The sequence below is a fragment of the Adiantum capillus-veneris genome, chromosome 8 (genome assembly GCF_014529385.1).
Source record: "Adiantum capillus-veneris isolate H3 chromosome 8, ASM1452938v2, whole genome shotgun sequence".
NCBI lineage: Eukaryota > Viridiplantae > Streptophyta > Polypodiopsida > Polypodiales > Pteridaceae > Adiantum > Adiantum capillus-veneris.
In genome coordinates, this window is record NC_140938.1 from 12,646,023 (window position 1) to 12,673,167 (window position 27,145).

The following is a 27,145-nucleotide window of genomic DNA, read 5'->3' on the forward strand; positions in this document are numbered from 1 at the left end:
AGAAGATAAAGCCAGATCAGATGGCACGCTTGTTTATGAGCAATATTTTCAAGTATCATGGCATGCCACAGTCGATTGTTAGCGACCGTGATCCACGCATGACAAGTTTGTTCTAGAGAGGCTTGTTTGAGAATATGGGCACCACGCTCAAATTCTCTTCGTCATTTCATCCTCAAACAGATGGGCAGTCAGAAGAGGCAAATTCTAGTGTCCTAGATCTGCTAAAGTGCTACGTGTCAGAGCATAAAGGAAAGTGGGAGTAGCCATTGGTGGAGTATGCATACAATAATACAGTGCATTCATCAACTGGCAAGGCACCTTTTGAGATAGTTGAAGGTGGCAAGAAAGTTCCTCCCATACTGCATACAAAGGACAAGATATTTGAAGCAGATAAGTATGTTCAGGACATGGATGAAATGTACAAGAAGGTCAAAGTGGCCTTGGAAAAGACTCAGGCAAATGCACATTCTCGCCAGGTTTTGCGAAGTGTCCGTATGCGTCGGGAAAGTCATCCAATGCGTGGGAATACTGACTGTGAAGGGTCCTAGTACAATTATGCTGCCGAAATCGGGCCAGAACAGTTGAAATTCAGCCAAGGTTGTGCGGGGCAGCTTGTAGGGAACCACAACGTTTATTCCCTCTTTTAAAGAAGAAAGAAATACCGAAAGGGGCGCCTATTTAGGGGCCAATCTGGTGTCGGTCTTCTCATACAGGTGCAATCTAGCAACCTGTATCCCTTTCCCCTTTGTTGTGTCTTGAAAGTACAGGTAAAGTGGGCAACAATTTAAATGGGTGAAAGCAAATAAGGTTTAAGTCTAAGGTCTACCGCCCTTTTTGGATTAAACAGGCCGGTTTCAACTAGTGCAAGTGTATGTGTGTCGCTATATTAAACTAAATACATATACACAAAAGAACATAACGTTTAAAAGACAACTAGCTTTAGACTTAGATTCATTTTCGTACAATATAATAAGAATGAGGCATCATTCCAATGATCCTATACAAAAGATAAAGAGCTGTGAAGGTCATCCACGTTCTAATCAACAGGGATCTTCGAAGACGGACAGCAGCTAAGCCAAAAAACTTTTAAGTAAAGATAGCATTCTCACGTGCATCCATATAAACAAGACAACAAATTCATTAGCCTTGAATACGTATTACAGGTGTCGACGAACCTATCAGTTGTATCCTTGTCCTACTTATAAATATTTTAACTTAAACTATCATCTGAAATATATATATATATATATATATCTTTTATGTGGATCAAAAGGCCATCACCCCCTTCTAATTCAAGTGGCATAGCCAAAGTTTCAATAGTTTTTCTTTCAAATTTAATCAAAATGGGTTACTTGTTAAACTTTTTTTTGAATTATGGTCTTGGAATATCCAGATAAGTTATGTACTTGTCTTACAACATGAAAAATATTTTTTATTATTATATGGATCAAAAGGCCATTTACCCCGTTGATTTAAGTGGCATAACCAAAGTTATCAACAGTTGTTACCTTCCTCAACCACGCTTACCAATTATGAAGTCAAATCAGAGAAAGTATATAGTAACCCAATCAGAGTTTTAGTAAGCCTAACAAGTCCCGATTATGTACCATGTTCTATTAAGGACATCAGACAAGTTATGAAGTTTTAAGACTTATTATCTATAGGTTCTATCCAATTTTTTAACAAGGATTTGTAAAAGCAATTCAATTTTTTGTTAATTATTCTTTATGTTTAATAAGTTCTTGAACAAAATTTCCGAGCTATACACCAGGCCTAAAGTTTGCAAATAGCTCCCATCTTTTTTACAAGATCAATCGAGTATCCTCAAGTACACAACCCCTCAAATTGCCAAGGCCAAGGGCCGAGCGTATATATTTTACAAACTTACATAAAATCTACTTCTAGAAAGCATAGCACAGCAAAATCCAAAATCCTAAAGATACAGCTCAAAATTGAGGAGAATCTGTGAAGTCCTTCTCCATCCACTTTGCATCGAGAGCCGGAAAGTTCTTGCCCTTGACCAAATTATTGATGGACCTAGCTTACCCTTCTGTTCTTTTGTTTGTGCCCTGGACCCTGATGGTAGCTATCTTGATTTCCTGTCGACCGAAACATCATTTTGAATCTTCGGAACTCTCTGATGAGCTATCAACTGGTTCCCTTGGTTCTTTCTTTGGACACTTCAAGAAGCCATGTCCCATTTAACTGCAGCCATAACACTTGCCCTCTTTGAAGTACTCACTCCATTAGCTCCAAAAAAAGGCATCTTCCAAAAAGAAGCAATTAGCAAAAAAGGCGTTCCAAAATCGTTGACAATATGTTGCCAAAGTATCGTCTTTCGTCATCCTCAGATGGTTCCAAGCCATGATGACATCCTCTTCATACTCCTCCATCAACCATGCCAAAGGAAAGCCTTTTGAACTTTACCCATGTCTTTCGTGCTAAAGCAGGGTAGGCCACCATGTCTGTGCATTACCCTTCGGAAAAGACGCCACCTCTCGTACCTTAGAGGCTTCGGAGAAACCTACCCCTAAAAAAGCAATGTCAAACTACTATACGCATGAAAGATTTCGGTGGGAATCCCTAAGGCCTGAAAAAGTGTCAAACTTTACTGCTTGACACCCATCCTTGAACTCTTTAGTCTTCTTTTTCTTCTGCTCACTGTTTGAACTGTCTGAAGAAGACGAGGTTTCTTCCTTTGAGCTGGTAGATCGTGTTCTGTGGTTTCTAGACTTTTTCTTGGACTTGCTTTTCTTCCGCCTTTTCTCGTCCTCGCTGGAACTAGAGGAAGAGGAACTGTCAGCACTCTCTGAAACAAATACGCTTCATGGATCTGCTAGCCACCTCAAAAGTCGATTTCCATCCCAAATAACCAAGGTAACCCTCAAATTTTCTTTTCTTCCGGGAGTGCTTTGTGATTTTCATCAACCGACCGATCTTTTGTTCAAGAGGTTTGTCAAACTCTTCTTGCAAGTACAGTTTCTGCTTTTCTGCACCCGACTTTGCTTTTTGTCTTCATGGATGATCTGAGAGGTGAGTAGACAGCTTCTAGCCATCTAGAGTGAACCTCATCATAAAGATGATTCTCTAGGTACTTCACATATTTCGGGTCATTGAAATACTTGATCATTCTTTTCACGCACGTGTCAACCTACAGTTGACATTGGTACTCCGTCTTGTTGAGGTCCCCTGTCCAAAACTTGCCATGATCTCCCAAGTCCTCAGAAGAAGGCTTGCTTCCGTTGCAATCTCCATTGATTTCCTTTGGTCCCTGCAGGGATTGGAGTGCTCTTCATCTCCCCGCAGACACGTGGTCAAAGGTGTGTCGTCTCTGCCAGATTCACTGCTAAAACTCATATATTTAGCCAAAAAAAGGATCAGATCCTCTGTAGAAGAATAAGTGACTGAGCTCCGATACCATTGTTACAAGCTTGACACCCAAGTGAGAAATCAGTAGCAACACACAAACGAAACTGCAATAATAATGTGCAACAGAAGTGATTTATAGTGATAACTCAGTATGAGTGCTTAAAACATACACAAGATTCCTTTCAGTTCATGAGAAAGATGTGCAACAGACTCGAGAGAGAAGAGAATGATATTGTGAGTGAAGGTTCCGTGAGTGAGAGAAAGAAAGAAGACTAACACCAAATGGGGTCCCAAACCCCCTCCAAGAGCCCCCCTCTCTATTCCTAGAGAGGTATTTTCTTAGATTGCACAAATGTTGATACAATGGATCTAGATGCGAAGATGGGACCTGGCTATGGATCTGCGAGACTAAGGGCTGAAAATGCAAAACGCTAGTAGAACTGAGTCTGGATCTGCAAACTGGCAAGTCTATGGGCTAATTTGCTATGGTCGATGTCGAGGGTGTTGATGAGGCTATGGGCTGAAATCTGCAAGGCTGATCTGGAATGCAAAAAACCTATGGGTATGGTGTTGAAATCTAAAAACGCTGGTGCTACTGAATAGGACTGAATTCTATTGTGGTGCTGATCTTGTACTACAAGGCTCATCAGCTATTCTAGGCTGAACACGCTAGGAGCTTGTGGCTGACAGAAAACGCTAAGGGAAGATTTGCAGATGGTGGGTGGGTGCAAGTGATCATAGCTTTTATGGAAAGCTTGCCTTCTCCCTTGCTCTATGTAGCACGATGATTTCGCTCTCGTGCATCCCTCTCCCCCTTTGAATACAGAAACGTGATGCCCCGCTCGAGGGCTTTTCATTTGTATGTACAGTTGTGTGGGTTCATGCGCGATTGCCGAGACAAGAGCCTCTTGCACAAGTACTGGATTAGCTAGTTGCTAATTCCCCACAGGCACAGGTGAATTCGGAGAGATTTCACACGAGAAATCTCGACCAATTCAAAGGGCAAGTAGCCCTACAGGCGCAGGAGCTCGAGGGCTTGCTACGGATGCGACCGGCACGCGAAACGGAGCCCGAAACAGTGAATTACAGCCTGCTGTGTATTTTTACAAGTTTAGGGTTTCGATGCTAATTGATCCCTAATATCCTTAGGACCTTCGGGGAGGTGATGGGATCACTGTACAAGTGATCTGGTGCATTTTCAGGGCAGAAAACAGAGAATTCAGCGTGCTGCAGATTCTTGCCAGGTTTGGGAAAGTGTCCGTATGCGCCAGGAAAGTCACCTTTGGCATGGGGATTGTGTCTGTAAAGCCTCCTACTACGGTTATGCTGCCAAAATCGGGCTAGAGTTGGCCATTTTCAACCCAGTAAAAGTGGGACAGCTCATAGGAACTCGTAGGTTTTATCTCAAGTTTAATAAGAATAAAGAAATACCGAAAGGGGCGCCAATCTTTGGGGCCTATAGGGTGTCGCTGCCTGCTTGGAAGCAATCTAGCTGCCAAGCCGTGTGTTCATTTGAAGTGTTAAGTTCCAATCACAGGTTTACCCGTGAAGTTCCTTTGTGTCGTAAAGTTTACGTAAAGATCGGGTGAAAGCTAAAGTCTACCGCCCTACGGGCCGGTTTCACGGTTCCATTGCCGGACAGAATCACTTTTTCCTCAAAGAGTGAGCCTTGGTTGGATTGCGGCGAAGACACACATCATAGGAACTCGGGATTACACTATGGCTGACAAGACAAACAATGCCAGGAAAGAGGTTTCCTCTTCACAAGACAAACAGGCTATTCCTCCAATGTTTGAGGTTGGTGAGAGTTCACGGCCACCCCTGTCTGTACCTCTTGTTGATTTGAATGCTCCACAAGGTCAAGAGTATATGACTGGGCAACTAGATGAGGATGCGTTCAGGACAGTTGGTTGCTGCTATGATTTGTTCTCTCGGTTGGTGTAGAATCCTAGGTTTATGGAATATCTGCAAGCGCCGCCAGTGCCACAACAGACAAGGCAACCGTCTCATGCAGTAGAGCCTCTTCAGGCTCAAGCCCACGTCCCTTGTGCGTCCGAGAAGGGCGGGGAGCACTCGCATGTTGCAAAGTCACGTGGGGCTTCAAGACAAGTTCCTTCGGTCCACGAACAGGTGGTTAGGATGCCTATTCCACAAGCTTTACCAGTTCATCCAACCACCTTTCAAAGCCCGCATGTTGTATTAAATGGACAGGGAACCAGTTTCCAGGCTATGCAAGAGGTTTTTCCACAACCCACAGTACATTTTGCGTATTTTGGGGGTGGATCGATGTTTCAAAGCATGGCTGGTTATGCACCTGGAAACCAACAATACATGCCAAGAACAATGTTTGGGGGTATGCAAGGCATAATGCCAAACCCCATGTATGGAAATATTGGCATACAGCATGGGTTTCAGTGCAATCCGGGCCAATTTGGGGTGCCACAAGGCAATTTTGGTATGGCTGGTATTTCCGACCAATAGCCACATATGACACCACTGACGCAGAATGTCAATGGCCAATGGGGCGCCGATGATCCCTATTGCAGTGCCCATGTTGCAGATGCTTCCCTATGACAATTTGGGAGCATTGGAAAAGCCAAAAGCATACAAAGAAGGTAGTGCAGCTGTGAAGTTTGAAACTTTCAATGGCTTTGAGGATAAGGCAAAAGCTCTTACTTTCCTCCAGCAATTTGATAAGGCAATGCGCTTACATGGTGGACGACACTGTTGATGCAAGAGAGAGAGAGAGAGAAAGAAAGAAAGAAAGAAAGAAAGATTTTTAACGTCTATGTCAGGCCGAAATCGGCCTATGAGACAAATCAAATGTACATGGCGTGTATGTCATCCGTCTATCGGAAAGACAAATGAAACAAAACTGATACAAAACTGAACTGAATGTAGGTAATGGAGTATCTGAGGAGGGATGGGGCTCTATCTCTAGGGGTATATGCATGTCTATATGCTCAAGGTAGTACAATCATGAGAATGCATCAAGCTCTCTAGCTCCATCCTGTACAAATGGGGGGATGTAAGATGTGGTACATGGGCGGGGCTGGTGCCAAGGCTACCCGGATGAGAGAGAGAGAGAGAGAGGGGGGGGGGGGGGGGGGGGGCACCTTTCTGTAACAAAAACGCTTTTTTATTTGTTTATTTTTATAAGGCTTCCCCTTATCAAGCATGTGTTCTTGCCCAAGTTGAGAACCCCCTTCAAGTGCTCCATACCAATCCCTTGGCAATAGTTGCCGCTTCCACATGCTGGTGCACCAAATTATGTATAGCTAAGATACTCCTTGCATCTTTATATTTCCAAAGCACCGGTACGGATTCCAATCATCCACATCAACACCATTGGTTACCATATTACAGCAATTCAAGACCTCAGAGGGACATCTAAATCCCATCCTCCTTCTACAATAGTTATCTCCCATGCATAACCCTGACTTAATGATCACAATTCGAGCACAATGGCACCTTTTAAATGGTTGACAGCCTCCCCCTTGGAGTCAATTCCAAAGCCGGGGGCGAGGACACGAAAACCCTCCCAGTTCAGAGGCAGCTCCCTCCTTACTTGTCGAGCTTCCCGTGTTGAGTGCACCACACTTGGCATTAATGTGTCACCTGCTCACCTATTGTCACATTAACCCACCAATACCATCATGAATTCTAATGCCCATATTGGCACCTCAAATAGCGCAACACATCCTGAAGATGTTGACGATCGAATCTGCAGAGATGCTTGAGTTGTACCATATTCTCTAAAGGTGCAGGCATAGGTGGTTGCATAAGAAAAATAGACCTTGGCTCATATGATGACATTTGGTAGCGTTCCTTGCCATTGTCCTAGATACTCCATAGCTAGTCTCTCTTTTGATGGTGCCACCAAGATGGTCTTTATGAGGTTTATTGCCCATGGCACTTTCTAACAGTGTCCCACCTTATCCTAAGGTGCCAATAAGTGCGATTCCACCCGTGTGGGAGCCTCCTTGGTCTGGAGTAGTTTCTAGCTGCTGATCATAACAGAAGGCGCTTTCGAGGGAGGGTCGCAAAAAGCATGCATCAACCGACAAAGTGGTTGAAGTTCAAGAGACTCTTTATTTCTTCGTGGCTCACTCAAGAATACGAACGAGACGTGATTACTCATTGGAATCATCTTCGGATGATCAAGGCAGAAACGTTGGGGATACTTACTGTGACACATTCTAGGATGCTTTTCTACCTGATTCATCCTTTAAGAAGATCGGTTTCAAGCAGCAAATCGAGAGCCATTCTGTTGTGGACTGTCTCAAGAGATACGAGACTATTGCTTGTTACAAAAATTCAAGTCCATAGAGCAGTTGATGGGACATGCTAAGCAAGGCTTTGCTACGCATTTGTTATCCATCAGATGAACCTTCAACAAGTCATAGCAGAAGCAAACGACAGAGAGATACACGACCTCGACTGACAGAAGAACAGAAAGACGAATATTTCAAAGCGGGCTAGTGTTTTGAATGTGGGGAACAAGGACATATCTCTGCACACTGCCCCAAAAAGGCACAAGAATGAGAATGACTGCCAGATTGAAAATAGAACTAGGCAAAGAGATACTCATTCCAGTACGGATAGTAGATAGAAAATTACGCATGAACTGGCATTATTTTTGCTTTGTGAATTTATGAATGAATAATTTTTGAAGTAGAACTTTTTTAAAGATGACTTTAATTTACATATGAAACTAATGTTTTATGGAAGATCTTGCTATTTGTGAACACATAACAGGATCGAGAATGAGATGAGGATGATGAATTTGGAGCAATGACAGCTCCAGAATGAACCTGATACGATAAGAATCATGAATTTTGAATCATGATAAATGATTGAATGGAACTATCGTGAGCGCATCAAAAGTTCCCGAGGGATGAGATGGCCACACAACTAGAATTGAATGATTGAAACACTCTGGTCAGTATGAACTCAGTGTCTGATTGATGGATTGGGATTCCCGAAAACGTTACTCGCACATAAGTGGTTTGAGTGAAGATGGAATGATTGACAAAATGCCTGCAACATTTCGGTCTCGAGAAATCTATGGACATGATCACAATATGGAATTAGTTAATCCAACATCAATGAGGTCCGGTGCGGATCTAGATGCAATTGCTAAATACGTTGCCAGGAATCATAGTCCTAATGGATTCTATGTGAGATGATCTGAATGTGATGTGACTGTCGTCTTTGTATAAGTACTGAATTTGTGTCATCTAGTGCATCGGTACTTAAGAGTCAGTGTCTGCTGAACTGGTTTATGGCTTATGTATGATTTTGCAGACGTAATCGAGGGCAATTACAATTCTTTCAAGAGGGGGGTATGTCACAAAATCATGACATGGCAGTACTGCTCGGGACAGAGGAAAGTTGACGTGGCAGCACGTTGTACGGACAAGCCTGGGATTTGCGCTGACAGGCTGACGTGGCAAACGATACGGATTTCCGCGTTATGCACTCACAACTGATGACGTGGCAGACTTTACGAAATTCCGTAGTTTCCGCTGACTGCTTTTTATGGCAGATTTTGGGACCATATGCTTTTGGGACAATTTGCTTTTAAGTTTACTGCTTTTGGGGCATCCCTTGTAAGAATAAATATACCCAAGGGGCCTCACTCTTCAAAGTATCCAGACGCGAAGTCTGAGAGCAAAGGTCTCGCGAGTGTCGTACTTTGCTCAAGCATTAATATAAAAATAAATGCCGAAAGGGGCGCCAAATTTTGGAGCCAATACCTCTGGGCACGGAACTACGCAAGGCCCTGTCGACTCAAATTTTGAAGTTGTGAAGTAATTTAAGCGATTCTCTTGTGTGTCATGCCCGATTTCCGACTTGGGGTACCCAAGTCTGTAACAAAGATTCTATGAGTGAGAGAGAAGAAGAGTAACACCAGATAGAGTCCGAAATGTCAAAAGTCGACGATGCAGAAGCGTAAAGACCAAGGGGAGTGAGCACGAGAGAGAGAGAGAGAGAGAGAGAGAGAGAGTCTCCTGAACCAATCAACCTTGGCAATGAATAACTAAACGTGTATACAATGTAGGCAAGGGGTTGCTTATATAGCAACCTCAATAAATTTCCCTACCCACGACTTTTGACAAATAAGTAAAATAAATACCTAAAAGCCAAACTAAATAATCGGATCACATTGGGCAATTCACTTGAGATGCCAAATTTCTAACACCCTCTCTGCAGCTCATAGTGGACATCAATAGTGAGACCAAGTCGATGAAGAAGCTACCATGGACACCCCAAAAGTGGCCATCGACTGGATACACCTCGGTGTTTCTCTCCTCAACTTTGTACCTGAAAGTAATGCCATCTTGAGCATCGGTTGCCTTTGTAGAAACTTTGAACTGTAGACCACACTACGGCCAATAATCCCCATTCATGAACTGCGAACACATCATGTCCAAAATATAAAACTCCAAGATAATGAACTGTTGGAACACATCCTGTCCATAATCTGACCAACAACAATGGATTGGTGCACTCATCCATAGTGTTCTCGACGTCTGATTGGTTCCCTGCCAGATGCATGTGTATTGAACTCCGACCTACGGGTCCACCAATAACTTGAACTCCAACACAAGGGTCCAAATTAATTATAGGGAGCATTCATTGCCCCTCTCTGCCACTCACACGCCTCTCTTTGGCTGAAGCTAGTGGTGATACCTGTCATTTGACTAGAAATCTGACGTCGAGGCCACTGTGGCCGCCGCCACATGTGCCATGCCGATCTCCTCTGTCAAATCTTTAATACCGTAATCTCTGTCCAACTTGCCTTTGTCATTGTCTATCTATGAGTTCTTGCTTTTGCCTTTGGCTTTAAACTCCCGAGCCAAACAAAGCATCAAGTCACATTTATAACAATTGTGGTCGTACCTCGTGGGTACCAAGGCAGCTGAGTACTTGTACTTCCATCCTTGTCCAACTGACCTTTGTCATTGTCCTCTAGCAAACTCTGCCATTTGCTTTTGACTACACAAACTTGAGCCAAACAATTTGCCAGGTTCCTTGAGAATTGTGCCGGTGCATAGGTTGCTAATTGGATGGTTGACGATCCATTATCCATAGCTTTTGGTTGATGTTGTCGAGGGCGCTCAAGCAAGGGGGTGCCATGTTGAAGTTGCAAAACCTGGTAATCTCGTACCTTCTCACACTCCAATAGGCCGCAAAAAATCCCCAAGCCGCAAAGTCTCCACACTATCCCTCTCTTGGGCTCCAAGAGGGGCGCTAGAGCAAGGGGGTGCCATGTTGAAGTTGCAAAACCTGGTAATCTCGTACCTTCTCGCACTCCAATAGGCCGCAAAAAATCCCCAAGCCGCAAAGTCTACACACTATTCCTCTCTTGGGCTCCAAGTGGCTCCGCACCTCTCAAGCCGCTCCAAACTCCAAGCTCCCCACTCGCTTTCATTTGCAAGGCCGCTTTCTTACTCCCGAAGGCACCATGACAAGCCTTCCTCTCCAAAGAATTGCCCTATCACCTCAACCTATGGCGTTTCAAAACGCTAGGTTCTTTGGGAAGGGAGGGAGTGGGCGTTAACCTCCAAGGAATGTGGCCTTCAGTGTTTCAAAACACTGGCCAGTACAAGGATGAGCCGTTGCCTAGCTTGGCTGAAGCAGCATTTTAAAACGCAGTAGACCTGTTGGGGGGGGGGGGGGGGGGGGGTGGTAGTTCTGGAGATGGCCAGGCGCAGCCAAGGACTGGCGTTCTGAAACGCTTGCGACAAAGGGGAAGGACGGCGTCGCTGTTGGCTGCGTTTCACAACACAAGGGCAGATGGGGATGGTAGCGACAGAGGGAGATGGAGTGGAATGCCGGCGACGGGTAGACTCTATTCCTCTTCAAGACCGCTCCTCCATGCCAAGGTCTTCAATGTCGACACTGCTCTGATACCATGTCAAAGACGTGCGGAAGTGTAGAGACCAAGGGGAGTGACCCGCGCGAGAGAGAGAGAGAGAGAGAGAGAGAGAGAGAGAGAGAGAGAGTCTCCGGAACCAATCAACCTTGGCAATGAATAACTGAAAGTGTATACAATGGAGGCAAGAGGTTGCTCATATAGCAACCTCAGTAAATTTTCCTACCCAAGACTTTGACAAATAAGTAAATTAAATACCTAAGAGCCAAACTAAATAATGGGATTACATTGGGCAGTTCACTTGAGATGCCAAAACTCTGACACCAAACCCCCCTCCAAGGGCCCTCCTCTCTATTTGGCTATGGATGCTTGGATCTGCGAGGCTAAGGGCTGAAAATGCAAAACGCTAGTAGAACTGAATCTCAATCTGCAAATTGGCGAGGCTATGGGCTAATTTGCTATCGTCGATGTCAAGGGTGTTGATGAGAGTATGGGCTGAAATCTACAAGGCTGATCTGGTATGCAAAAACGCTATGGATCTAGTGTTGAAATTTGAAAACGCTGGTGCTGAAAGAGGGCTGAATTCCTTTGCGGTGCTGATCTTATACTGCGAGGCTAATCTACTATTGTAGGCTGAAAACGCTAAGGGAGGATCTGCAGACAGATGACAGAGGCTTGGTAATAAAAACTGTCACAAAGTGATGATGTGGCTACCGACAACAGAAACCCTAATTTCTGCCAAAAACCCTAAAATTCCTGCAAACCCTAATTTTTCTGCCATAAACCCTAATTTGCAGAAACCCTAATTTCTGGAAACCCTAACCCTAACTGCTGGCTGAAACCCTAAAGTGGCTGAAAACCCTAAAACAGGCACCAAATGCCACATGGCAGCAGTGAACGGATTTCCGGATTTTACGGAGGTGGAAAAAACAGCCTAGCGACGCAATTTTGCTTGCTTTTGGCTACGCAAGAGGAAATTGGAGAGAGAGAGAGAGAGAGAGAGAGAGAGAGAGAGAGAGAGAGAGAATTTGCTTTATTTTGCTTTCTTGAGAGAGAGAGAGAAATTGCTTTTGAACTGGAAGCTTTTGGGGCTCTGCTTTTGGGCATCCCTTGTAATCTTTAAATACGCGGTGAGGGGCTCACTTCTCAAAGCATCTGGACGCAAAGTCTGAGAGTGAAACCCTAACCGCTCTTTGTACTTTGACATTGATTTTAATACAAAGAAATACCGAAAGGGGCGCCAGTCTTTGGGGCCAATATCTCTAGGCACGGAACTCCGCCGGGCCAGTGCAAATCTATTGTGATTTGTGAATTGTTTTGAAGTGGTTATTTGGTGCTGTGGTGATTGATTCTTGACTTGGAGTGTCCAAGTCTGTTACAGTGGTATCAGAGCACGGCCGATTTTTCTTCTACGGGAAATCCAATCCCCAATTTTTTTTCCGCGGCACCTATGGCTTCACGCAAGGATCAGTCGACTCCCTCTGCATCTCGAGATGCGGGCAGGGATCACAACGAAGATTCCGGCAGAGAATATGGCCCGCCTCGGCCTACTCGGGCGGAGCGACGAGAGATGGAGCGTCGTAAATTGATCAGCGATGCAACGAAGATGATGCTCAATTTTGCGAAGGACCCAAAATTTGCAAAGTATATGAGCGAGACTTCTTTTCAAGAAGTGCATGAGCAGTGGCAGAAAACCACTACACCACCTTCGAAACCCGCTCTCAAGAAACCTTCTGCTCATAAGAAATATTCAGAGAAGGAATTACAAGAGGTGGTTGATGCACGGATTGCTCAGCTTTTTGATGTGCAAAGGAAAGCCAAAAAGCACGGCAAAAAGCAGAAGAAAAGCACTGACTTCCCGGGATATTTGGGTCGTCAGTCGACATTTGACCAAAGCAAAGAAACAGAAGAAGCGTGTTCACTTTGAAGGAGTACCCAGTTCTTCTTCTACTTCTTCTGACAGTTCTTCTAGCTCTTCAGATTCGAGCGAAGAAGACAGAAAAGGTCAAAAGCGAAGCAAGAAACAACTCTTCGGAAAGGGCAAGAAAAAGACAAAGGAGGCTAAATCTGGCCCAGAAACTGACAGTTCTACTGAGGACTCGTCTACAGACAGCTCAGATTCTGATGACGGAAACTTTTATGCGAACAAGAAGAATTTTTATAAAGCCAACCAGTATGACTTTCTTGAAGATAAAAGCAAGAAAGTCTCTTACTTTAAGGGGAATGCTCGCACTTGGTGGTTCACGCTTCTTCTAAACAAGACCAATTAAATGGCTGAAATTTGAGAAGCTTTTTATTTCTTCTTGGTTGATGCAAGAATATGAACGAGATATACAAGTTGCTTGGAACCATCTTCGGATGACCAAGAAAGATACAATCAATGCTTACTGTGAAAGATTCTGGAGCTCGTTTCTAAGTCAGATTCTATTCAGGAGTTGATGAGTCATGCATAGCGGGGCTTTGCCATTCACTCTAGCAGTCTGACCTACCCCACATATGAGGCCATGACACAACGAGCCGAACAGACTTCTGGGAATGAAAGTAGAAAGAAAAAGAGCAACCCAGAGAAAAAGGATGCACGACCCAAGATTACTCCTCAGGAGCGAGCTCGATTCATCAAGGAGGGGAAGTGCTTTGGATGCGGGGAACATGGACATATCTCCGCGAAGTGCCCTAAAAAGGCATAGAAAGAACAAAATGATAAGGACGACGACAGGCTTGAGAGTTTGAGAGCAGTTGAGGAACGTGGACGAAAAGGCAAGATGAAAACAGGACTGGTTCCAGATTCTGTGGGTGCCAATCCCGACACCATGGACGAGAGTACAGAACTTTGCCGAGCTTGGGGCAAAGTGAAAGATCAAGAGGCCCTGATCTTCTTTGATGGAGGAACCAAGGCCAACTTCATTTCACCGGAATTGGCGGCGCGGCTCGAAATCACTCCCGATTGGATGGGACCACTTGCGGAGGCAGTTCTACCGGCACCCGACAGGGACGTAGCCATTTCACCTGTCATTGGCAAACTTCGGTTGCATTGTCAGGGGTATTTGGGGCACGAGAACTTCTTCATAATGCCTTTGGAGGGTTGTGATGTTCTCTTAGGGATTCCCTGGTACCACAAGAACAACGCCGTGGTCGAGTATCGGGCGAGGCAGGCGACTTTGACTACAGAGAAGGACAAAACAATTGTACTTGATATTAAACTGAAGGGCGAGTCTGTCCCTATTGTATCAGCTTCGGCCATTTCAAAATTAATGAAATCCAGTCTGTTTGTTTACTCGATCTTTATGAAAGAATTGAGCGATAATGATAGGACAGATATGTCTAAACTTGATAAAGAACGCCAAGATTTTCTCCACTCTCACGCCGATTGCTTCTTAGAAGGCCTACCAGGTGAGTTACCACCTGCTCGTCCTGAAGATCATACCATTGATCTGATACCTGGAAGCACACCACCGAACCGGCCACCTTACCGTGTGAGCCGAGCACAGAATGAAGAGATTATGAACCAAGTGAAAGACTTCTTGGAAAAGGGTCTTGTCCAGCCTAGTACTTCACCGTATTGCTCTCCAGTGTTGTTGGTTTTGAAGAAAGACGGATCTTGGAGGATGTGCATCGATTATAGAGCTCTCAACAAAATCACCATCAAGCACAGATTTCCGATTCCTAGGATCGATGATATACTCGACAGGTTACAAGGATCCTCGTGCTTTAGCAGGATTGACCTGAAGAGTGGATATCATCATATCCGAATCGCGCCGGGAGACGTCTACAAGACAACCTTTCGGACTACTTTTGGGATATTTAATTTTTGGTGATGCCTTTTGGCTTAACCAATGCTCCTGCGACATTTAACCGGATGATGGACAGGATTTTTCGAGAGTACAAGCTATTTGTTGGCACTTTCTTTGACGACATCATTGTTTTCTCCAAGAATGAGGCAGAACACAGAGATCATTTGCTTCAGGTCTTTCGGGCATTACGAGATCACAAGTTAGTGATTAATGCAAAGAAAAGTGAATTTTTCCTACCAGAGATACACTTTGTGGGACACATTGTCTCAACAGCAACAAGAGTGCAAATGGATCCGGCCAAGATAGAGACTTGGCTCGATTTGAAGAATGTCCATGAAGTTAGAAGCTTCTTGGGACTGTGTTCATACTCCAGGCGGTTCATAGGAAAGTTTGCAGAGGTTGCTTCCCCTTTGCATATCTTGACACATAAAGCAGTCCCTTTCTCGTGGGGATCCACAGAGGTGACTGCCTTTCGGACATTGAAAGAGAAATTGACTACGGGACCAGTTTTGACTTTGCCGAACTTGCAGAAGTCATTTAAGGTATATTGTGATGCTTGTGGTCGTACTCTGCGTGCGGTCTTAATGCAAGAAGGCCATGTCATTGCTTACGAGAGCCGATTGTTCTCTAGGCCGGAGATGACAGCACAGATTTATGAGAAAGAGCTTTTGGCGGTTATCCATGCTCTTACTCAGTGGCGGCATTACCTACTCGGAGCGGATTTTACTGTCTTTACAGACCATCAGAGTTTGCGCTACTTCTTGTTACAAAAGCAGCTTTCGGAAAAGCAGATGCGGTGGGCGAACATCTTGTCACAATTCCACTTCCAGATTGTCCATGTGCAAGGACAGAAGAATGTGGTGGCAAATGCTTTGTCTCGGAAGCCGTTGGTTCTGGCTATTTCCGTGATACATCATAGGAGCTTCGAGGATATGGTCGACCAATATACCACAGATACAGATTTTGCGGATATTTTCACACGGATACGGGATGGGGAGACAGTAGCAGGATACTCCATTCGGGAAGGCTACTTGATGAGAAAAACCATGTTGTGCGTTACACAGCCGTTGAGGGAAAAGGTTATGACTGAATGCCACTGTCCATCTTTTACGGGTCACCGCGGCATTGCTACCACCATGAAGGGGGTAGAGAGATACTTCTTTTGGCCGAGACTCAAAAAGGATGTGGAAGAGTTCGTGCGCAGTTGCTTAGTATGCCAGAAGGTCAAGTTTGACAGGCATAAGGCATAGGGATTGTTACAACCTTTACTCATACCCACCCGCCCCTGGGAAAGTATTGCAATGGATTTCATTTTTAATCTCCCGAGAACACAGAGTGGTCACGATGGTATCTAGACTGTTATTGACAGATTTAGCAAACAGGCTCATTTCATTCCAGTGAAGAAAACATTCAAGCTGGATCACTTAGCGAGACTGTTTGTGGCCCAGATCGTCAAATCACATGGCATGCCTGAGACGATTGTCTTCGACAGAGACCCCAGATTTACGAGTTTGTTTTGGAAGGCAATTTGGAAGAACATTGGCACGCGGTTGCAGTTCTCGTCATCGTTCCACCCGCAGACTGATGGGAAATTTGAGATTGCAAATTCAATGGTTCTAGATTTATTGAAGTCTTATATCTCGGATCAGAAGACTCAATGGGAAAAGTACCTACCTTTAGTGGAATTTTCCTTTGCCTACAATAACACGATACACTCTTCGATGGGGAAGGCGCCATTTGAGATTGTTGAAGGTGCTGCGAAGGGTCCACCCTTCCTAAGCACGAAAGATAAGATCTTTGAAGCGGATGAATATACACGAGATTTGGATACGGCTTTTGCCAAGGTTCGCGAGACTTTGCAGAAGTCTCAAGAACGACAGAAAAAGGCAGCGGATCACCATCGTCGCGACTTGAAATTGAAGAAGGATGATTGGGTGCTCTTACGTTTTGAGAAGCACGCCTAAGAAAGAAAAAGGGAGAGGAGAGGCTTTTTCCAAAGCTCAGTATGTGATACTACGGACCTTTCCAGATCACTGAAAAGATAAATGATGTCTCCTTCCGATTGAAACTGCCAGATACTTGGAGGATTCACAATGCATTCCATGTGAGTCTCTTGAAACCTTTTAAGGGTGATGTGCCTGATGATGGGGAGCCTGATGAGCAACCCGAAGTGGAAGAAAATGAGGAGATCCTTGTTCCTGAACAGATTTTGGCACATAAGGATACGAAGAATAAAGGTAAAGTCCGAAGGCGGTTCTTAATTAAGTTCAAGAACTATCCTGCATTGGATGCGAAGTGGATGGAAGAGGAGGACCTAGCAGATACTCCTCAGATTGTGAAACTTTACCTCGATGCTTTTGGTTTAGCATAGTCTATTCCAAACGGAACCCAGAATTCAGCTTGCCCGGAGATCTGGTGCAGTGGGATGCACAAGAGGGGAGTCACTCCGCTCCTTTGTCAACAGATGCCTTGATTTAGACACTAGAGTCACTGATGTCTCTTTGAGCTTCAGGGATACTGAAAGCTGACAGTATTCTGCTGTATGACTTTAATGAAATGGAATTCCTGATTATGATATTGATTTGTTCTTGACTTCTTTTAAGTGCAGGAACTGATAGACGAAATGCCTGCAACATTTTGGTCTGATTGATCTCGAATAGACATGGTTGCAATAGGGGTTAGTCAATTGGACATCGATGAGGTCCCGATTGGACCTAGATGCGATTGCTAGCTACATTGCCGATAAATCATGGTCTAAGATCCGAATGAATGTTGAATGTCATGTGATGTCCTGTGATGTCTAGTGATGTCCTGTGATGTGACTGTCGATTTGGTACATGTGCTAGATGTGTGTTCCTAGTACATAGGTACTAACAGTCAGTGTCTGCTAAGATGGTTTATGGCTTTTGTTGGTTTTGCAGGCGTAATCGCGGTCGATTACAATCAAGAGGGGGGTATGTCACAAAGTGATGATGTGGCTACCGACAGCAAAAACCCTAATTTCTGCCAAAAACCCTAATTTGCAAAAACCCTAATTTCTGGAAAACCTAACCCTAACTTTTGGCTGAAACCCTAAAGTGGCTGGAAACCCTAAAACAGGTGCCAAATGCCACGTGGCAGCAATGTACAGATTTCCGGATTTTACGGAGGTGGAATAAGCAGCCTAGCGACGCAATTTTGCCTGCTTTTGGCTACGCAAGAGGAAATTAGAGAGAGAGAGAGAGAGAGAGAGAGAGAGAGAGAGAGAGAGAGAGAGAGAGAGAGAGAGAGAGAGAGAGAGAGAGAGAGTTTGCTTTATTTTGCTCTCTTGAGAGAGAGAGAGAAATTGCTTTTGAACTGGAAGCTTTTGGGGCTCTGCTTTTGGGCATCCCTTGTAATCTTTAAATACGCGGTGAGGGGCTCACTTCTCAGAGCATCTGGACGCAGAGTCTGAGAGTGAAACCCTAACCGCTCTTTGTACTTTGACATTGATTTTAATACATAAAGAAATACCGAAAGGGGAGCCAGTCTTTGGGGCCAATATCTCTAGGCACGGAACTCCGTCGGGCCAATGCAAATCTATTGTGATCTGTGAATTGTTTTGAAGTGGTTATTTGGTGCTGTGGTGATTGATTCTTGACTTGGAGTGTCCAAGTCTGTTACAAAAACACCAGGGCTGAAGTGCTGGTCTTGGTAGCGACGGGCTGGAAATTGCCATGCTGAAGGGAGAGGCTAAAACGCTAGGGGTAGGCTGATGGTTCTAGGGCGCTTGTGCCCAAGGGTGTTGGAAACTGCATTTGATGATCAAGTGGTGATCCTGGGGTCACCTTTATAGTGCTAATAAGCTGGATCGAGTAGATCTCTAGATGGACCCCCCGACTTGGCTTACAATGTCAATTATAAGTTAATGAACCTACTAACAAGAGATGCTTCACATGCTAAACTACCTAAGTCGGGTACTAATACTAGAGAATGGGAACACTCCCCAGTGCCTACACCTCGCAGACACTAGCAGTGCTCACGTGCAATCAATGGGTATGCAACTATTCTAAAATGCCTAGACATGCACATCCTATGTACATGCTCACAAGAGTGCCATAACACTTCCTAGGTTGTAAATATAGGAAATATATGAGGGTGGCCAGACAAGGTGGGCGGTCGGACAGTGCAGAGAAAACGCATATGCAAAGGGTAGCCAGCCCGGAGGCACACTAGCCGTACATGTATGCCCTAGACCTATGAAGCAGCAAAGTGGTGTAAGTCTCGCGCCTAAAACTTGCAGAGTGGTGTAAGTCTAGCCGGGAAGTCCAAGTTGGTCAGGTTGGAGTTTTAAAACTCTAACCCCTTGTGTGTGCCACATCACTAATTTGTGACAGTCTCTCTAAATAAGTGTAGACATCATATGTATTTCTAGATTTATATTGAAAAAGTCTTAAAGTGTTTTATAAATAATGATTTTCTACAAAGGTACGTGTTTTTACTTACTTTACAACCCCATCCACATACTACTAGGTACCTTATGTACCGAATACATATTGTACACTACACATGGTTCCACATTGGTTGAACCTAGAAGAACAGTTTACAACTACGACCAAGACTATTACCCAAAAGAGGTCTCGCCCCAAGGCTTAAACAAGTTCAAATGCCAAAGGAAAAAGAAGGCTGGAAAAAGGAATATGAAGACTCGCATTGATCAAGAAGCCTTGAAGGCTCAAAGACACTACAATAATCAATTCCTATGGGGAGAAAGTCCATTATTAAAGAAAGTGTCCTCAACAGTAAAGTGAGTCCTAAGCAATACTTACAACCATTGCCTTTGCTCATATGGAGGTGAGCTCCAAAGATCTGATTCCTATGGCTCAAAAGGTGGAGACTGTTCTTTTTCTTTTTGTTGGTGACTCACTAAATTAATTCTCGACAGTAGTGCCTCAACATTTGAGATCTTATGACAAGCATGCGAAGATATCCATAATCCTGGGGAGATTTCTTATGATGACAAGTGAATAGCTCCTATTGGGGCTAGACATTCCCTCGAATATCATGCATGCCCTTTTAACACAATGCATGCGCACACACACACTTTTTTTTGTAAATGCGCACACACACACACACAACATGAGAAACACAAAGGTCTGTGTACTCAGGTTCTGTCATGACTCCAAAAATGCACAAGAATCGCAGTCATATGAAGTGTAGCACTAAACAAAAGCATTATATCGACCATATTGATGAAGAACTGGATAGGGCATACTCACCACTAAAGATAGGAAGAATCTCCACGAATTAACTAGGGACAAGCCAAACAACCACTCCATCATGTAAAATCAGCATGTCTGCTAATACAACTTCAACATGTGCCTTTGTCCCATCGTACCATTTGTTGAGGTCTCACGCAATCAAGTATTCTAGGACATCAAACCTCTTAGGAGTAAATGTTGATAGCTAGTGCTACACCCACAGTCCTAATAATGGTATTAGTGAGGAATCAGGATGTCATAATGTCAATGCTTTGCATAAGGGACTCGGTCTTATTTTGGGCCAATGAGTGATAAACTACTAGCAAATCTAAGGAGATCAAAGCTTGAGGCCTAGCACAAAGGTCAGCAATTTTCAAATTCATTAACTATGTGTATGTGTGCATCCGCACTGTGTGGAGTGAGTTGGTGTGTGCCGGTTTATGAAGAAATGTGACTACGAATATTGACAGCTAAGAAAGCCAAAACGCAAATTGCTCTCTCTCTCTCTCTCTCTCTCTCTCTCTCTCTCTCTCTCTCTCTCTCTCTCTCTCTCTCTCTCTCTCTGCCTGTCTGTGGGTATAAATGACAATGAAGGTGCGCAACATAACCTGCAGGGCTTACCTGATGTGCGACAACCCTGGTGGTCGAGAACGTTTGGGATGCAGGGCAGCTGATGAGAGAAGCGAGTGTGGAAAAAACTACTGTGAGGTCAAAATGTCCGAACACTTGGCTTCTAGTACTCCCCATTGGTTTAGAAAAATGTCCTTGGTGAGAATTGGGTCGCTTACGATTAGCGGTCCGCCCATGATTTTAGTTGTCCCCGCCCCTCGATTGAAAGTTTTAAGTTAGCTACATGGCCACCGCACAAACATCATAACAACCCATTACAAGGGAGGAAAACGAAGTTTAGAAATTTGGCCACACCGCTTCGAAGTTCGCAACCTTAAGCTTGGGCGGCTCTATGCAAGCAATCATGTTAACTTTGGAAGAACAAGTGCAAATTGGAGTTGGGTTATGGTTAGCAAGAGTTGAGCACCCTATGAAGGCTTTGCATGCTTTCTAGTGCAAGGTGCAATTCACTCACTCTCTCTCTCTCTCTCTCTCTCTCTCTCTCTCTCTCTCTCTCTCTCTCTCTCTCAAAATCACAAAGAGACCAATAGAACGAGTGTTAGTAGAAATCAGTGAGTCCACCACAGATAATAACAAAGCACACTTTACTCATTCACTATGCCTATTGCCAAGATCATGGAGTCTCATCCCAACATAGATTGGCACACTCACATATCCAATCTTCTCAAGGTTAGTGCATAAGTTGAACTGTTGAAGCCTAATGCATACAATTGAAGATGGAGAAAGAGATGAGAAAAGGGAGTATAGATTTATGTGAAAGAGTAAAGACAAAAAATCAACAACCGGACATGTGCCCAATGCCACACGAGAGAGAGATAGAGAGAGAGAGATTAGTTTGTGTGTATGAAAGGGACTTGCAAATATTGTGTAGATATGAGAGAGAGACACTGAAAGGGAGAGAACCATAAACCTAAAGCTTTTTCCTATGTATAGAAAGAGAAATTCTCATTGTGGGGAGGGAGAGAGGCTTTATGTATGTTGAAAGAGCTGCGCACAATTTTTGTTTTTTCAAAAAAAAAATTGAGAGAGAGGGAAATGAGGTGAGTTTGCACATGGTCCTTTGCCTCATAAAGGTGCCTTTTCCCCTGTGCCTTTATGTAGTATGATCGTTCACTTTTCAACATACCTACAAAAGAATCCCCAACTTCACAATGTGCTTCCAAAGATTGCAAAGCCCAAAAGATGCTTTGAGCTCCACGATGTTAACTCAAAAGCTTTTGTATGCAAAAAGTTGATATTGGCAATGATGCAAACTAGTATCTTACAAGCTCACAACTAAAGCAAATGAATCAAAGCTCATGCTATGCATCTCCACCATGCACGTTGCTTTGAGTGCTTGAATTATACTAAAACATTTGGTTGTTGTGGAGGAAGAAACACCCCACCAAACAAGAAGGAATGTGACCTTGATATGTTGGCTCCTAATGAGTACCAAAGATAGGGTGCCATCACTTGCTTGGAAATAAGTTTGTGCTCCAAGCTTCCAAAAAATACTTGGAATTTGAGAAAGTACCAAGCAATTAAGTAAATCGATTAATCGCTAAGGTGCTTCAATAATGTCATGAAGGTTCGGGGTTCAAGATCCATTGTTACTACTATTTCGATTCGTGTGAGCCTAGGAAGAAGTGTGATGTTGGAGTGTGAGTCACGCATATATATTAAATGTGGACATTCATTGATAATGTGGAGTGTTTTCTTTTCTTTTTTTTCTTGAGAGAGAGAGAGAATTATGCAAGGATGTATGAGATATGGCGGAGAAATGAGATCAAGGAGAGAGGGTTGAGCATAAAAGAACTAGTGTGCCTTGATTGCTAGTTGCAGCAATGGGTTTCGATAAGTGATATGTATAATTTAGTTTTATTGATCGGCAATGATGAACACATCAAGCAACATCATACAAAACACTTTGCGATAGGTAAACAGTTAAGTTCAACTAAAAAGAACAATTGAATTAACGAATATTAGTGGTAACATATTCTAAGCGATAGAAAAAGTTTCATATTGAAATGAAAGTTTTAATAGGAAAAGATTAAACTAATATTGATATGTAGATGTATATTATTGTGATAATACTTTTAGTGTTTTTTTTTTTGGGAAGGGAGGTTCATTCTAATTTGTCATAATTGTCATTGAAGAACAATGCAATATGTGCTTGCATGTTTGTGCCTAGAAAGGAAAGAAAGAACCATTTGTGCATATGGTGGGGAGGTGGTAGTGTCCTCGCCCAGATTTTATAAACCATAGGGAACATGCCCTTCCCCCGTATACTTGTTTTCTCCTTAGGTGTTGAAGGGTCATTTATGCTTCTCCTCTAGTGTTAGAGGGTTAATTATTTTCATTCTAACAAATATATTCTTATGTGAAATTTTATTCGTAACATTTTGTATGAATATAGGCAAGTTTCTAATTGTAAATTTTAGAGTGATGTCAACATTTTAGTATGTTCTATTAGGTGTGCATACTCTCTATATGTCTCTATTATGCTTTTTTACATTAAGTCAGAGTTTGATTTGTAGTGGTCATACTGATAAGCCTCTATGTGTATATCTAACTATCTCTATCTATCTTTTTCCTTGTGTCTGCAATTACCTCTTTATATTGCTCGAATTCTTGACTACTTCCACCTACATTTTCTAACTAGTTTAGCATTGATGTTTGAAACATCATATATTGTAGTTGTTGCTTGTACAAAAAATTAATCCATATCACATGCATCCTCGCATGCCATAGTCACGTGTATCACTTGCAGGCCATTGACTCGGGTGCAGATGGCCAATAACAAAAGCACCTATGTTTGTCTCTCTATTGACATCTCTCTATATTCCATTATCTTTGTCTCTCACCATAGCCATGTTGGGCACATCTTGCAATGAACAAGCTCTAAGTGAAGACATATTGGACATAAATTTCAATACTTGTCATGCTTTTGTGAGGAGACCACATGTGACCTAAATGTCGATACCGGCAAAATGTTTCTGCAATAGCTTTTGACTAGCAATCTCAACACAGATTCTCTTATCCACTTCAACATCTTTCACAATGCCAAAGGCGTTCAAGGTGCATCCACGGGTGATCAAACCTTAGAAATGCCTTCACTTCACATGTGTTGGTAGACAACCCAGAGCTTCTTTGCAATAGTCAAGTTGGGCGTATCTTGCAAAAGGAGCAATCCAAGAGATATCTACATGGGAAGCTCATGAAGAAATTAAAAATGGGTGACTACATGCATTGAGCACTCTAGTAGAAGTGACTGCAATTGGGAACTCACATTTGCCAAAAACAGTCCTCTAGATCTTTCTCAGCAAGGCATTATATGGCAAGCCCTCCTGAAAGTGCATTCCAAAAGGCTTCATTTGGCAAGAAACTATCATTTCACATTTGGTGGAACCAATCAAGAGCCTCCTTGCTACATCCATGTCGAGCACATCCTACAATGAACAATTTGCACGTAAAGACATCCCAAATAGGAAGCTCGTCAACAACTTTCTTGCTTTTGTGAGAATACCACATTTGGCATACAGTCGATCAGGGAACTACCAAGCAAGTCATGTTTTTGGAATAGCCCCGAACTAGCAGTCCAACCCAAGTGACTGGAATCTAATTTTTTGCTTCGATGACCTTGACCATAGGACAAAACTGAACATAGCTTGAGCAATTTCAACCCAAACTTGACCAAGCCTCACTAGTGGACTTAAACTAGTCCTAGGGACAAGTGGACAAGGTGGTAGGTGAAAATGAGGTTGTGGGTGATGTATCGCGATCCATCATTTGATCATTTTTTTTCCAAATCAACATTTGAAAATAGGGTTTGGATCAACATGGGTAGTAAATTTTGGACTGGTTTAGATCACTGGTTTGGACTTTGGATGAGATTTTGCAAATTTCAAGGATTTTAGTCAAGAATCGACTTTTGCCTAGAGTTTTAGACTTTAAATGTGAAAAGATGCTAGGATTGGCCTATATTGATAATCCATATCACAAACTTGGTCAATTTTTACAAAGTGCTGGGGACATGGATCGCAATCCACATCGATCACATCTTGGGCTAGGACTTATACACCTAATTCTCATGCTATTATAAGCCTAATTGTGAAGTTCAAACTAAAAATTACATAAGTTAGTACAAATTTTGGCTTTATGGCCATAAGTTTGCATTTTTTGCACTATCTCCTTCTCTCTTGGCACTTTCTACAAGTGAAAATGACTATTTGAGATGCGTGCTTCTTGGGGCACTTAGCCTCCTTGGCTAGTTGACTTTGTGATGGAGATTACACTCGAATTCCATTGCAATGAGAGTCCTCCCGCTACTAATACCAACTTTCTGAAATCCCACCAACTCTAAAGCATTTTGTTAGTTCATTGTTAGTGTTTTTGTGGTCTTGAAGTGTTAGTCAGCTCTTCTGCTTGTTTGATCATTGCTTGCTAAGTGTTGCATGATTTGCCAATGTTTACCAGGGATGATGGACAGTGATCCATCATTTGTGGTGTTTTGCATTTGGGTTTATACCATGCAATCTCCATGCTATTTTAGGCAATTTGACACTAAATTCCCACGATTTTGGATGGTAAGTCATTTGGAGGTCTAGTTTTTGGTTGCTCACTACCCATATTTGTAGTTTTTGCCTTGATAATAGGTTTTAAGAGGTTGCTCACTACCCATATCTGTATTTTTGCCCTGATAATAGGTTTTAAGAGCAAAACACTTATGGAAATGCATCTAGCATCATTCCATGCATTTGCTGACAACCTTTCACGTTGCACTATTTGGAGGCACATGGATCACGATCCATGTACCATCAACGTTTCAAAATGTGATCATACTAGCATGTAGGCAACTAGTTTTTGGTTGGTCACCATACATATTTGTGGTTTTTGCTTTGATAATAGGTTTTAAGATCGAGACACTTATGGAAATGCATCTAGCATCATTCCATGCATGTGCTGACAACCTTTCACCTTGAACTGTTTGGAAGCACATGGATCAAGATCCATGTACCATCAGCTTTTCAAGATTTGATGATACCACCATGTAGGTGACCTTGTTGTGAGCACCTGGTGACATTCTTGTGTGAATGAGAGTCCCAGAGGCCTTCCATGCAACATAAACGGGCATTGTTTTTGTGTGATTTTTTGTTGAATGTGTGTGCACTCTATCACTTTTGCATGTGGTGCTTGACCATGCACATGCTGGATTAATGTGTGAGGAGCTTACTAGTAAGGTCTGGTGGCTCTGGTCTTCCATATGGTGTGAAAACATGCACAATTCACTCATGGTCACAAAGCTCTGTCTCTCACACACCCACAAAGTGTGAGTGTACAAATGTTCTATGTTGTGCCTATTTACCTATATGTTACCTACTTGCTTGACTGATGATTTTTACATTCTATTTTAATGATTTCATTGCCCTGCTCATACTACTTATGGCTCAAAAGGCTCATCATTCTAATTTCCAATGATTGCATGCCGAAATTCCGACCCTTCATGCCAAATTAGGATAGGCCCAAAATTTGACACTTCCATTTTTTTTTGTAATTTGACATGCTTAAAGTTCTTGTTTTGAAGATTTTGTATTTGCTTCTAGAATTGAGTTCCGAACTTCCATGTGATTTTTATTAAATTTTGAATGAATTTTGTTATTATTAGCAAAAAATCAAAACGCAGATTATTATTGAATAGAAAAATAGATTATTCCCTAAAATAGTAAACAATCGAGATCTCCATGTTCAATAAGATTTGGCTTGTTTGGCTCATTCTTATGCGACATTAAGAGAAAAATTGGAAAAAAAATCATTTAAATACATGCATTTACAATATGTATAATTTTGATCACTTATTCATCTGTCACATGCTTTGCTTATATTTTATGCCTTCCCCCATCTATTTGAAGTCCTTTTAGATGACAACATTTCAAAGATGGAGTGTTGTGCATGGAAAAAAAGTTATGTCTATGCATGGCCTTGTAATGTGGCAATATCATGAGATTCACAACAATGCAATTTACAAAGATATATGGTGCAAGAAGTGGGTCTTGAGAAATGTGCTTAGGGTTGTTCCATGGTGAGACTTCCTACTTGGAGATTGGTCTTCTGAAGAGTAAAGTTTTCAAGTGCAATGCTCATTCCGTTATGGCAGGTCTAATAAGGGGTATGTTGGCATTACTAGGCATGGGTTTCCATACCATGACTAATGTTGGTAGTCAAGATATTGATTTTCAAGACCATTAATGGTTTTCAAAGTTCTTTTTCCTCCATAT

At 42.9% G+C, this 27,145-nt stretch overlaps 1 protein-coding gene across 5 annotated transcripts in view; it reads right to left on the reverse strand.

Annotated features, from left to right (window-relative positions):
• Positions 1-21,353, reverse strand: part of CPD (Cytochrome P450 superfamily protein) — a 54,010-nt gene extending 32,657 nt beyond the window's left edge. For 2 of the 5 annotated variants that reach the window (XR_015188815.1, XM_086517577.1), the window contains exon 1: positions 20,883-21,344. The gene's annotated coding sequence lies outside the window, so the exon portion shown is untranslated. Of the gene's footprint in view, positions 1-20,882 lie in introns of all 5 variants that reach the window. The other 3 variants (XM_086517580.1, XM_086517578.1, XM_086517579.1) reach the window with 3 other exon arrangements.
• Between the last annotated feature and the right edge of the window lie 5,792 nt (positions 21,354-27,145).